Below are 14,577 nucleotides of genomic sequence, written 5' to 3'. Positions count from 1 at the left end.
CCCTTTCCTTCCCTAATTCAAATAAACCTATATACAATATACAAGGTATCAAAATCACCTACAGTGACAATAAGGGATAAACCATAGTGGGGGGAAAAAATGAAAGAAAAAAGAAGTGCAGGGCAAGGTGACACACCTGTAATCCTCCCTACTCAGAAGGCTGAGATCTGAGGATCACAGTTCAAAACCAGCTTGGACACTAAAGACCAGGAGACTCTTATCTCAAATTAACCACTAGAAAAGCAGAAGTGGTGCTGTGGCTCAAGTGGTAGAGCTCTAGCTTTGAGAAAGCCCAAGGACAGTGCTCAGGCCCTGAGATCAAGCCGTAGGACTGGGGGAAAAAAAAAAAAAAGGAAGAGAAAAATTCTTGGGAGACAAACTGTGGTTCAGTCCAGACAGTCAGTGAGACTCCATGCCAATTATTAAACTGGGCATGGCGAGACACATCTGTGATCCTAGCCATGTGAAAGAAATAGGTAGGAATAGCTCAGATGGAGGCCAAACCCAGAGAATAACATGAGATGATACCCTACCAAAAAAAGGCATAAAATGGCTAGGAGCATGGTTCAAGTGGTAGAGCACCTTACTAGCTAGGAGGTCCTGAGATAAAACACCAGTACCAAAACTCATTTACCTCTCTCAAAAAAAAAAGGTCCTGTTCAGCAGGGCCTATGTTTATAATTTCTTTAAAATTATATATAAATTTTTAAAAATCAATTTAAAAATAGATAACCTGGGAGTCTGTAGCTAAGAGAAAGTTACGGAGTCTACAGCATAGGCTTTTCTCCTCTGTGTTAGGAGTTGAACCCAGGCCTCTTACATGCCAGGCAAACATTCTACTACTGTCCTCCACCCCAGATAGCAGTTTAAAAATGTGGCCGATAAACCTCGGGATTTTTCCAGAACTGCTAACAAAGCCTGCAGGATGAAAACTGTTTTCTTTTCTTTTTTTTGCCAGTCCTGGGGCTTGAACTCAGAGCCTGCGCACTGTCCTTGGGCTTTCTCAAGGCTAAAGATCTACCACTTGAGCCACAAGCACTACTTCCAGCCTTTCTATGTATGTGGTACCAAGGAATCGAACCTGGGTCTTCGTGCATGCTAGGCAAGCAGCCCCAGAAAGCTATTTTTTAAGGCCTGAATGGTGATGCACTCAGAAGCTAAAATTCCAGACAGGATGATCTCAAGTTCAAAACCAATTACCAAGATCCAGACAGCCTGAACTATATACTATCAATTATATATTTGTAATAAAAGACTTGATTGCCCCCTTTCATATTTTGACACTTGCACATGGCCAATGTTCACTGTGCATTTACTGAGATAGACACCTAAGGACACTACCTGTGGGTGGCAGGTGTAGCCTACAGGATCTCAGTAAGAGTGTGGAACCACAGTCAGTCTTAAAACAAGTATTAATTATGCTGTTTACTTAATCCCTTGTTCTCCTGACTACTTTAAATCCTCCCAATAATCTTATTTTGCTCAAGGCTACATAGCCATTTTCTGATCTGTGTGATCTTGGTCAACTTGAAAAAGTGCTCTGAGAGACTGGAAATGTAGCTCAGTAGGAGAGTGCATGCTCAGTGAGCTCCAGCTTTGGGATCAATCCCCTACACCAGGGTGGTGGTAGGGCAGAGAGAGGAAACACTGTCTGTTCTCAATGTTCTTGACTATAAAAATTTAGCCTTTATTACAGGGGTCTTGTGAGGATTAAGGGACTTAATATGTGTTAAATAGTCTGGTAGAACATGCCTCTAATACCAGCTTCTCAGGAAGCTAAGGCTGGAAAAAGGTAGTTGTAAGACTGTCTCAAAACCCAAGTGAAAATAAGGGTACTTTCCCAGAATGCATAATACCCCGGATCTATCCATAGCAATACAAAAAATATATATAAAGAGTTAAGTACATAAGATCTAGCAAGCTCTCAAGAAGTATTGGCTGCTTTACAATTATAATTAAAGCAACCCTTGCTTTTTTGGTAAATTTTTATTGCTATTATAAAGGTAATGTACAAAGGAGTTACAGTTACTTAAGTCAGGAATGGAATATTCACAGAAGGGTGGTAGTATGCAATCATCTAGCTACTGAAGGCCCAACCAATCTCTACTTGGCAATTATAGTTATCTGGAAGAAAGAATAGGTCGATTTGTGACAAACACAAGATAAAGCTCCATTTTGGATTAGAAGGCTACGTTTCAACAGAGTTCTTTTTGATATCACTCACTTTACTGAAGCCTCCATGGTGTATCAGGATGCTGATCGGGCGGGAGGAGAAAAGATATGTCCAAAGAAACTGCTTCTGTCACACGCTGAACCACATGGATGCATGGACGGATTCTTCAGTTCACCTTACTCTTATAAATCCCATCCACAATTCATTAACAGTTTGATCAAAGGGAGTTTTTGTAGTCCAGCTAAATCATAGTAAATGTTATTGGCCAACAAAAATAGACAAGTAATAATGGAAAACTATTAAAAGTATTTCTATAATAGTAAAAGAAAAAAGAAAAAAAGAAACTGCTTCTAATATCAGCTTCTAGGGTCTGGGAGTGTAGCCTCGTGGTAGAGTGTTTGCCTAGCATGCACAAAACTCTGGTTTCAATTCCTAGGTACGACATACACAGAAAAAACCTGAAGTGATGCTGTGGCTCAAGTGATAGAGCACTAGCCTTGAGGACTTGCCTAGGTCCTGAGTTCAAGCCCCAGGACTGGCAACAAACAAACAAACAAACAAAAAAAAAACCCTGCTTCTAGGCATACCCATTTTCATTCTGCAGATTCTGCCATTTTGCCTCTTTACTGGGTTTTTAAAATATATAACTTGTCATTGTAGGAACTTGTCTATTTGAACACTGATAGTCTGAAAACAAAATATTATACCTCAAGAGCATAAGGCCAATAACTAACCACAGTATCTTAAGTACAATAGGTGAAATTGTAAACTAATGGTGCCGAATGTGCTCAGAAAGGATTGGCCTTTTTCACCCATGCTTTCAAAATGAATGAGTATACACTCACTATTCCTCTATTATTGGAGCAAAAGCATAATTATGCCAGAATATTACTGATTCATTACCTGTGGAAAATCATACTTCTGGAAGTTATTTTATTTTTTGCAATTTCAAGTTTACTTGGCTTGCTTCCTCATGGCTTCTGATCTATCACTTGAGGCATACCTCTATTCTGTTTTTTTTTTCTTTTGAAGTGTCAAGGCTGTCATTGAACTTCAGTTCTCCAGGTCTCAATATCCTAATAGCTACGATTACAGGCATGGGGTATTGGCACCCAGCTTTTCCTACTTTGTGGTGCGAGGCTTGCTAGGCAAGAACTCTACCACTCGAGCTATGCTCTCAGTCCTGGAAGTCAATTGACAAAATGAGGTAGTTTTCCCTTTCATTCAGTGCATTATATCATGTGAATTAATTGCCTTCTTGGATTCTATTTTGTCTTTATTCACAGGAAAAAGTAAGACCTAACATTTCCACATATCTGGCGGTAATTTTTGGAACTGTCTATGCACTGCTACTATAAGAGACTTTTTCCTGAATATAATAAAGCAAGTAAGGCTGGGAGTGTGGCTTAGTGGTACAGTGCTTGCCTAGCATACATGAAGCCCTGGGTTCAAATCCTTGGTACCACATGTACAGAAAAAACTAGAAGTGGTGCTGTAGCTCAAGTGGTAGAGTGCTAGCCTTGAGAAGGTTCAAGGACAGTGACCAGGCTCTGAGTTCAAGCCCCAGGATTGGCAAAATAAATAAATAAATAAATAAATAAATAAAACAAGTACACATAATGAATTATTAAATATATATGTATATATATGCACACGGACACGGGGACATGATAAATTAGATAGGTCTGTAGGTATCTATACATTGAGGCCAAAAGGAGGATATGTATAGGAGCAGATGTCAGAGGCTCAATAGCTATATGCAGATGATCATATAAAATAACATTTTATGAAATGAATTCCAAGAAAAGGATAGAAGAGATTTTTTTTGGTAGCTGTTGTTGCTGGTTTTTTGCTGCTGTCATTTCCTTTGTTTTGCTTGTTTGTTTTGGGGAGAGTAAGGGGGCACAGAAAAGGCAGAACAAAGGGTGAACAAATACACAGTGACAGTCACTAGACTATGTAGAAAATGAACTGTACATCTTGTGGGTGGGGACAGGAGAGAAAAACAGGGAGAGAGCGAGGGAATGGGAGACATGGTTCAAAAAGAATTATACTCATTACCTGATTCGTGTGACTGTAACTCCTCTATACATCACCTCTACAATTAAAACAACAAAGCCAGGAATACAGTAAAGATGTTATTTACTATTTGGCCATTAGATGTCGCTCAACATCCAGAAAGTGGAAAGCACCAGACATGCATTGTAGAGTTCCTGCTTGGTCTCTAGGAGAATCTAGTCCCACAGCCAGTTCTGTGGTTTACTCCGTCATAGATGGGGATTTCAGTGTCTTGCTCAGTAGAACCAGAAATCCCCTCAATTATCCAGAAAAATATATTCTTCAATTGTCTTGCTCAGTAGAACTAGAAATCCCCTCAATTATCCAGAAAAATATATTCTTCAATTGTCTGAAATTTACAGTTAGATATAGAGATAAATGTATGCCATAGAATTGCCACTGATCCTTCAGCACCTGGCTGCCACCTCCTCTGTGGAGCCTTACCTGACCTCCCTTCCTAAACCAGAGCACTGTGGGAAAACCTTTGTCACAGTAGATTTGTTCTGTGTATAAACCCGCTTTCCTAAATTCTGAAACAGATTCCTAATCTCTTTTGTAATAAAAAGAAATGCAACTGAGAGATAGTGAGGAAAGGAGTGACATTATCCAAAAAGAAATGTATTCATTATCTGACTAATGATATTGAGAGCCTCAGTGTCCCTGAGCCTCTCTGTGCTCAAGGCTAGTGCTCTACCACTTGAGCCACAGCACCACTTCCAGCTTTTTCTGTGTATGTGGTACCAAGTAATCTAACTCAGGGTTTCATGCATGCTAGGCAAGCACTCTACCACTACACCATGCTCTTGACTCCTATCAAAGACATTTCTGTATTCAATGTTTATTGCCACAAAATTCACTCTAGCTAAGATATGGAATAAACATAGATATCTATGAAAAATGAATGGCTGGGCTGGGAGTTTGGTCTAGTGGTAGAGTGCTTGCCTAGCATGTACAAAGGCCCGGGTTCGATTCCTCAGTACCACATACATAGGAAAAAGCCACAAGTGGTATTGTGGCTCAAGTGGTAGAGTTCTCGCCTTGAGAAAATACAAGGACAGTGCTTAGGCCCTGAGTTCAAGGCCCAGGACTGGCAAAAAAAAAGAAAAGAAAAGAACAGAAAAAAAAAGAACGGCTTCCAAGTGCTGGTGGTTTGTGCCTGTAATCCCAGCTACTCGAAAGGCTGAGATCGGAGGATCATGGGTTAAAGCCAGCCAGCTTTTTCAGGTTTCATGTATGAATAAGAACATGCATATTTATCTTTCTATGCCTGGTTCATTTTACTTAATGTATTTGTTGTCACAAATGACAGGATATCATTTTTTGTAAATGGTTATTATTCCATTATGTATATACCATAGTTTCCATATTCATCATCTTTTTTTTTTTTTTAGCAGTCCTGGGCCTTGAACTCAGGGTCTAAGCACTGTCCTTGGTCTTTCTCAAGGCTAGAGCTCTACCACTTGAGCCACAACACCATTTCTGGCTTTTTCTAAGTATATGTGGTGCCGAGGAATCGAACCCGGGTCTTTGTGCATGCTTGGCAAGCACAAAGGCAAAACTCCTGGCCCCCCCCTTTTTTTTTGGTGGGTCATGGGGCTTGAACTCTGGGCCTGAGTGCTGTCCCAGAGCTCTTCAGGTCAAGGCTCCTGCCGTATCCCTTGAGCCACATCACCACATCCCATTTTTCTAGTGGTTAATTGGAGATAAGAGTCTCACAGACTTTTGTACCCGGGCTGGCTTTGAACCTTGATTCTCAGATCTCAGCCTCCGGAGTAGCTAGAATTATAGGCCTGAGACATGGAGCTTGTTTTTGTTTTTGTTGGGCATAGGTCTTGAACTCAGGGCCTGAGCACTGTCTCTAAGCTTTTTCAGCTCAAGGCTAGCACTCTACCACTTTGAGCCACAGCTCTACTTCTGGTTTTCTGGTGTTTAACTGGAGATAAACTACACTTTTGGCTTTTTGGGGGTCGTTTATTGAAAATAAAAATTTCACGGAGGCCAGGAGCATGGCCTAGTGGTGGAGTGCTCAATTAGCTTGCACGAATCCCTAGGTTTGATTCCTCAGTACCACATACACAGAAAGAGTTAGAAGTGATGCTGTGGCTCAAGTGGTATAGAGCTAGCCTTGAGAAAGCCCAATTACAGTGCCCAGGCCCTGAGTTCAAGCTCCAGTTCTAGCAAAAAAAAAAAAAATTCACAGGAAGTGGCACTGTGGCTCAAGTGGTAGAGCACTAGCCTTGAACAAAAGAAGCTCAGGGACAGCGGTTAGGCCCTGGGTTCATACCCCATAACCACAACAAAAACAAAAAGAAGCCAGGATTTATAAAGTACTCATATATTCATGCCAGGCACTGGTGCCTAATGTCTGTAATTCGAATTACTCAGGAGGCTGAGATCTAAGTGTGACAGTTGGGAACAAACCTGGGCAGGAAAGTCTGTAAGACTCTTATCTCCAATGAACTACTCAAAAAAAGCTGTAAATGGTTCTGTAGCTTGAGTGGGAAAAGTGTTAGCCTTGCACACGAAGAGGCTCAGTGACATCACACCGGCCCTGGTTTCAAGGCATAGAGCAGACAAATAAGAAAAAAAAATTGCGTGGACTTTCCTACTTAGGCTGGCTTTGTACTGTGATCCTTAGAGCTCAGCTTCCTGAGTAGCTAGGACTACAGCTAGGCGCCACCAGGGCCTGGCAACCGGTATATTCTTCAAACAGAAAAGGGTGGGGACGGGAGGGAAGAATTAGGAGAAAGCAAGGGAAGAAGCAACATTATCCTCCCAAAAATGTACTCATTACTGTACTTACATAACTGTAGCCACTCTGTAGATCACCTTTATCACAACAGTAAAACATAAAAATGGAAAAAGAGGGGCCGGAAGTTTGGCCTTGTAGTAGAGTGCTTGCCCAGGAGGCCTGGGTTCGATTCCTCGGTACCACATACATAGAAAAAAAAAGCCAGAAGTAGTGCTGAGGCTCAAGTGGTAGAGCTCTAGCCTTGAGAAAGCCCAAGGACTGTGCTCAGGCCCTGAGCTCAAGCCCAGAACTGGCAATAATAATAATAATAATAATAATAAATGGAAAAAAATACCATAAACATTTTTCCAAAACTACTTCCTCCTGAACTGGGCCTTTGACTATCTACAGGTTCTCCTTTTGTCCTTGCCCTTGATAGGTTATGATGAGACTGAGATCAGAAGGAAGTGAGGGAATGCCGTAGTTGAACTAGGGATGTTGGTTGATGAGAATGTGCTCATCTTACAATATTAGCTGAAAAAACCTGGTGTATCATCATTTGCAGGTGAAACTTTGGAAGCCCCAACAGTTGGATTTTTTGTTTGTTTGTTTTTTGCTAGTCCCAGGGCTTGAACTCTGGGCCTGGGCACTGTCCCTGAGCTTCTTTTGCTCGAGGCTAGCACTCTACCACTTGAGCCATAGTGCCACTTCTGGCTTTTTCTGTCTATCTGGTACTGAGTAATAGAGCCCAGGGCTTCATGCATGGTAGGCAAGCACTCTACCACTAAGCTATATTCCCAGCCCTAGATTTGTTTTGAGATGTCATTATGTTCAATATCCATTGCAAGAGGCTCCCCTGAACTGTGGCTGGTAACAGCACTTAGCTGTAGGCACAGTCCTAAGTGCTTAGACAGTAGTTTTATCCTAATTACCACAACAAATCAGAATTTCCCAACCGGGGCCCTTGAGTATCCCCGCTACAGATCTTTGGTCTGACTTGCAGTACCAACCCTGGGTCACTTTGATGGAGCAGGCCAAAGATCCAATTAGAATGTGGTTAGTTATACTGGTTTTACCAGTATTGCATCAGTGGGCTTATCCACAGGGCCTGCTGAGAGTGCAACAAGACAGTGTGGGTAGCCAAGTAGGGCCATTGGTGATAAGTCTCTCCCAGCAGCTGGAACAATACATTATGAATGCTAGCCATCAGAGAAGAAGCTTCCAGTTCTTCCTCAGGTTGATTTCCATGTCCTATAACCAGAGCACATGGCATCTCTAGCAATAGGAACTTACTGTCCAGATCTGATGTGCAGCCAACAGCAGTGGCAGAAGCCTGTATAATGGTGGGAGAATGAGAGTCTATCTAGCCAACACTCAATGAGAGATAGCCCACTGCTTGCACAGGTTTGCTTTGTTTTGTCAGTCATGGGGCAGGGCCTGGATACTATCCCTGAATTTTTCTGCTCAAGGGTAGCACTCTATCATTTTGTGCCACAGATTCACCTCTGGTTTTCCGGTGGCTAATTGGTGATAAGAGCCTCATGAACTTTCCTGCCAGGACTGGCTTTGACCCTCAATCCTCAAATTTCAGCCTCCTCAAATTTCAGCTAGTACTATAGGCCTGAGCCATCAGAGCCCAGCTCCACTGGAGTTTTTATTTTGGCTTTTAGAAGCACTCTTTTACTCCCCGCTCCCCCCGCCCCTCCCCCCCCCCCCCCCCCCGGCCAACACAAGGCACCTTTATTTAAACTCTTTAGTTGTTTTAGATAGCCATGTCACATTTGTAGCCAATTGTGTGTGTGTGTGTGTGTGTGTGTGTGTGTGTGTCTGTCTGTCTGTCTGTCTGTCTGTCTGTCTGTCCTGGGGCTTGAACTCAGGACCTGGGCACTTTCTTTGAGCTTCTTTTGCTCAAGGCTAGCACTCTACCACTTGAACCACAGCACAACTTCTGGATTGTTTTTGAGTAGTTTATTGGAGATAAGAGTCTCATGGGGCTTAGTTCGGTGGCTCCTGCCTATAATCCTAGCTACTCAGGAGGCTGAGATAAGAGGATCAAGATTCAAAGCCAGCCTGGGCACTAAAGACTCTGAGACTCTTATCTCCAATTGATCACTAGAAAAGGGGAAGTGGCAACTGAAAGTTTTCATTATTAGTTGTTATCCCTAAGAATTCTTCCAAAGAAACAAGATGTTCATAGACTTTTGTGAATTCAAGTGGTAACTAGAGAACAAATGGAAATTTTAGCATAATCTTAGCAGGTACAGAAAAAAAGCAGGGAGTTCTTTTCCCTTTCAGCTGCTGTTTTGTTCTTAGGTCTCTTTATCTCCTGGGTACTGTTTCTACAATGTTCTTTAACCAAATCTAATTCATGACAGAATGGAATACATTAAAATAACCTGTTCACACATAACTAAACTATAAGATTCTTATTTTGCTTCGAGTCTTATTGCAAAGGGTTTTTGTTTTTTTTCTGGGTGTTTTTTTTTTTGTTGTTTGTTTGTTTGTTTTGCCAGTCCTGGGTTTTTAACTCAGGGCCTCAACACTGTCCTTGGGCTTTCTCAAGGCCAGAAGTCTACCACTTGAGCCACAGCACTACTGTGGTACCGATGTATGTGGTACCGATGAATCAAACCTGGTCTTCATGTATGCTAGGTAAGCACTCTATCTCTAGGCCAAACTTCAGGCCCTGATGGAGACTCTTATCTCAAATTAACCACCAGAAAACTAGAAGTGGCACTGTGGCTTAAAGTGGTAAAACCCTAGAGTTGGGTGGAAAAAGCTCTGAGGTAGCACCCGGACCCTGGGCTCAAGCCCCATGACTGAACCCCCCCCCCCCAAAAAAAAGAAGAAAGAAAAAAAGAGAAGGCTATTTGTAGTAATTAAATATTAGAGGTTTGGAGACACAGTGACTGTATTGGAAACTTTTCCTAATGTCTGGGGCCAACTAGCCAAGAAAATGAATCTCAGTGTAATAAGCATTTCTAGAATAGTATTTTCTACCACTATGGTTAAAAATCACTTCTTGGAGTGGATATATGAACAAGGAGACTGGAGGTGAATGGTCCAAGCATGGTGAGAAAAGATGTAGTTTTGAGTGGTTTTCTCAGAGTTTGGGTAGGTGCTACTTCAGTTGACTGGGCCCAAGGTAATACAGTACCAGGGTAGCAGGGTAATAGAGTACCAGGGTGGAAGGTTAGGAAATGGCAGGGGATCTAAGGATAAATTATGGTTTTCCAGGAAGCACTGATGCTGTAAGTTTGGTTTGTCCCTTATAGCTATAAAGACCTATACAGGGCTGGGAGTTTGGCCTAGTGGTTAAAGTGCTTGCCTAGCATGCATGAAGACCCGGGTTCGATTCCTCGGTACCACATACATAGAAAAAAGCCGGAAGTGGTGCTGGGGCTCAAGTGGTAGAGCTCTAGCCTTGAGAAAGTCCAAGGACAGTGCTCAGGCTCTGAGCTCAAGCAAAAAAAAAAAAAAAAAGACCTATACTTATGACATCTCAGACCAGGTGCTCTGCCTCTTACAGAAAAGATGTAACTGCAAAATGATATTGATATTGCCTGCTGTCCTGAAGCCTTTACCTGGCCTCTTTGGGCTAAGGAGAGGACAAACCTTCTAAGCAGACACATTCCCCACCCCAGCATCCCAAAAGTTTGGCCCTCGGCCAGCTTATTTGGAGTTGGGAACTTCCTTGAGTTTCTCCAAAGCCCATGATTAATGAAAGCCTTGAAAATCCTAAAATAAAGTTTCCTGGATTTTCCATCTTTTCTTAGCCATGATCTCCTAAACCATTGAACCATTCTTCCTGCTGGAAACTCCTATCTGCTCATAGAAAGCATGCCGATGTACTAGAGAAGGAGCTCCACTCTTGAGTGCTCTGCTTCTTGCCTATCAATTTACCTGACATTTATGGGCAGTCGAAGTGGAGCTAACTGGGATGAAGCCACATTCCCCCCACCCCCTTTTTTTTTTTTTGCCAGTCCTGGGGCATGAACTCAGGGGCTGTACACTGTTCTTGGGCTTTCTCAAGTCTAGAGCTCTACCACTTAAGCCATAGTCCCACTTCTGGCTTTTTCTATGTATGTGGTACTGAGAAATCAAATCCCGGTCTTGGTGCATGTTAGGCAAACACTACCCACTAGGCCAAACTCCCAGACCTGAGGCCGGGATGGCCAAACCTCAGGGGTTACTTGAGACAAGCTCATGAAAGGAAATGCTTGCTCTCTGATGTTCTAAGAGTAAACAAATCATGATTGGAACAAACCATCAAATGTTCAGTGCAAATCAGGCATTGAGCTGAAATGCAAACTGTTAAATCCTAATGGCTGCAGGATAATAATAATCACATAATTTCTTCCTCTTGCCACCATGGAAACAGAGTAGACAAACTAGCCGAGGCAAGACAAAAAAAAAATAGAGATCTATGGAAAAGAGTTAAAGACATTAGGAACTAGACACCAGTGGCTCATACTTGTAATCCCAACTACTCAGGAGCCTGAGATTGGAGGATCATGGTTCAAAGCCAGCCTGTGCAGGAAAGTCCATGAGACTCTTATCTCCAATTAACCACTAGAAAACTGAAAATGGAGCTGTGATTTAAAGAGGTAGATTACTAGACTTGAGCAAAGAAAACCCTTCAGAGACAGTGCCCAGAACCTGAGTTCAAGCCCTGTGACTGACAATAAAAGAAAAAAAAAAAGAAAGAAGTTAGGAAACAGATGAGTTTGAACCCCCAAAATAGAAACTGTTGTGGAGGACACATATCCTCACATCACTGGGACATGATGATCTGTGGTCTCTCTCTCATTCTGGGGAAGAAACCCAAGGCAGCTTCTTGCTGGCAAGCCAAGTGCTTTTTTCATTGGCTGACATGCGATTCTCTGACTGCTCTAAAGACTGATTGCATACCAGCACCTTGAGCAATACAGTATCTTGTCCCCTTGTGTGTGTGACACTTAGCAAAGATCATTTCTGTCTTACACAACCTTTCAATGCACATGGGACTAACTTTGCTCCAGATTTGAGTCATTTCCTGTTAACACTGTATGTCCAGCTCATGATGGGGAAAAGTTTACTGCTGTCAGGATAAAATAACTCAGCTGCTCTGTTGAGCTCTGAACTTTGCTCTAGATACAATGATAAATACTCTCTGGTGAACTTTCACCTAGAAACCCGATCCCCTGAAATTAATAGCACTGCAGGCAGCCTAAGAATATTTTAATACTGTATAGATATTTGAGATATCTGAAAACTTCTTAAACGTTAATAGCACAGAAATGGTAAATGTGAAAAGAAATGGCATATGTATTTACAGGAAAATTTCTCTTGGCTATCTCAGCCAGAGGAATCAGCACTTACCTTACTAGTTAATACTTGTTTTGAGCCCATACCACATACCCTTTAGGTACTGCTCTGAAAAGATGGGTTCTATTTTTATTAGTGTCTCATGTTGTAAGTGAGGAAACTGAACTATTATGTGGTTAAATACATTGGTTAAGCTTATAGACCTACTACATAGGAAAACAATGGTTTACACACCCTACACACCAGTGCAGTTAATCACTAGGCCACATACTGTAATTGCTAGCATTGAAAGCCCTTAATCTGCCTTAAGGGCAACTACTTTTTCCTGCTTGATCTAAACAACCTTTCTTTTTTTTTTTTTTTGCCAGTCCTGGGCTTGAGCTCAGGGCCTGAGCACTGTCCTTGGACTTTCTCAAGGCTAGAGCTCTACCACTTGAGCCTCAGCACCACTTCCGGCTTTTTTTTTCTATGTATGTGGTACCGAGGAATCGAACCCGGGTCTTCATGCATGCTAGGCAAGCACTTTAACCACTAGGCAAAACTCCCGGCCCCTAAACAACCTTTCTTTGTCTTTCTATCTTGCCTGTGACCACTTCTAAGTTCTACCATCTTAGCCCAAAACTGATCCATGTTCCAGATGTCGTGATTCTATTATCAGTTGCTCTGTGTGATAGTTAAGGATATTCTTATGACTGCCACAGACCTCATATAGAGGTCAGCCAGTTGGGGAGGGAGAGTGGCTAGAATTATAGGAATCACCAGCTCCCATATTCTTTCTCTCTCCCTTTCCCCTTTCCTCCCTACCCCCCTCCTCTTTCTCCTTCTCTTCCAGTTTTGAGGATTAAATCAGGCCTAGAGATTTTCGGGCAACACTCTAACGTTTTGAGCTACATCATCAGCCATTTGTTTTTCCTTCCTTCCTTCCTTCCTTCTTTTCTTTTCTTTTTTTTTTTTTTGTTGTTGTTGTTGGACATGGGGTTTGAACTCTGGGCCTGGGTGTTGTCCCTGAGCTCTTCAGCTCAAGACTATCCCTCTACCTCTTTAGTCACAGTGCCATTTCCTGTTTTCTGGTGGTTAGTTGGAGAGAAGAGTTTCATGGACTTTTGTGCCCAAACTGGCTTTGAACCTCGAGCCTCAGATCTCAGCTTCCTGAATAGCTAGGATTATAGGTACGAGCCACCAGCGCCCGTTTTTTTCTTTCCTGGACTCTTTTCCTTGATTTGTAGCCATGTCCCATCACTCCTGGCTTCCATAATCACTTGTAAGGTAAAATTTTGGAATCATGAAATAAATCTTCTGCACTTAACCTTTTATGCATGTAAAGAAGATGAGAATGATATACAAATTATATCTTAACTAGCAGAACTCTAGACACAAGAGTTAGCCAAACCTGACACTGGTGGCTCACACCTATAATCCTACTTACTCAAAAGACTGAGATCTGAGGATTGAGGTTTAAAGCCAGCCATGGCAGACAAATTCAAGATACTCCATCTCTAATTAATCAACCAAAAGCCAGGAGTGGAGATGTGGCTCAAGTAGTAAAGTATCAGCCTTGAGTGGAAAAAGCCAAGCAAGAACAAAAGACTCTTGAATTCAAGCTCCAGTATTTGTAGCAGGTGTGCACATGTACACACACATACACACACAAATCATATTTTTATCTTGTGGGCCACTGGATCTTCATGAAGATCACTCCAGTCTGTCATTAGAGCTTAGGAGAGCCACAAACAGCCAAAACCAACAGAAAATAGCTATGTTCCAATAGGATTTTCTTTGCAAAAACAGGAAGCAGGCAGAAGTTGGTTGTGGTTTTCCAATTTCTGCTAACCATTGCTTTGCAAACAAAAAGTCTTTAGAATCCACAGGGGCAAAAAAGGGAATGAGAGGGAAAGAAAAAAATCTGGGTATTTTACAAGCAGAGTTTAAAGTTTATCTTTAATCCATTTTGTTTGCATAGTTAGTGGACTAATTTACACGAGGTTTGGTAGGCGAAAACTTTAAAACCTGCTTGTTTATATATTCTCTGAAGTTAATTCTATATGTGAATCTGTCACATCTCTCTATTGTTGGATCCACTTTCACTGCTGAAGTAGTAACCTATCTACCCAGTTTTGGTCATAACTTCTTAAATTTCCAGGATTCTTCCTGAGCCATTTTCCAATTTACCTCCTTGATCTCTTACTCTTCCTACAAGCAAATATTTTCAATTTTTTAGACCATATGAAGAGTTCTAACATACCTTGTAAATCAGTATATGAGGATTTATGTATAGGGCTTTCCCAAAATGTCTTCCTGCCTGTTCTCT

At 41.9% G+C, this 14,577-nt stretch overlaps 1 long non-coding RNA gene across 1 annotated transcript; it reads right to left on the bottom strand.

The window, feature by feature from the left end:
- Positions 1–2,062: 2,062 nt before the first annotated feature.
- Positions 2,063–14,577, bottom strand: LOC150065448 (uncharacterized). Its single transcript, XR_016534775.1, has 3 exons — positions 14,512–14,577; positions 2,225–2,414; positions 2,063–2,124 (listed from the first exon to the last, which is right to left on the bottom strand). It is a non-coding gene; the product is annotated as an uncharacterized LOC150065448 (long non-coding RNA).

This window comes from Megascapheus bottae, chromosome 3, assembly GCF_031878675.1.
Source record: "Megascapheus bottae isolate mThoBot1 chromosome 3, mThoBot2.hap1, whole genome shotgun sequence".
NCBI classification, from domain to species: Eukaryota; Metazoa; Chordata; class Mammalia; order Rodentia; family Geomyidae; genus Megascapheus; species Megascapheus bottae.
This window is presented reverse-complemented; position numbering and strand designations above follow the sequence as displayed.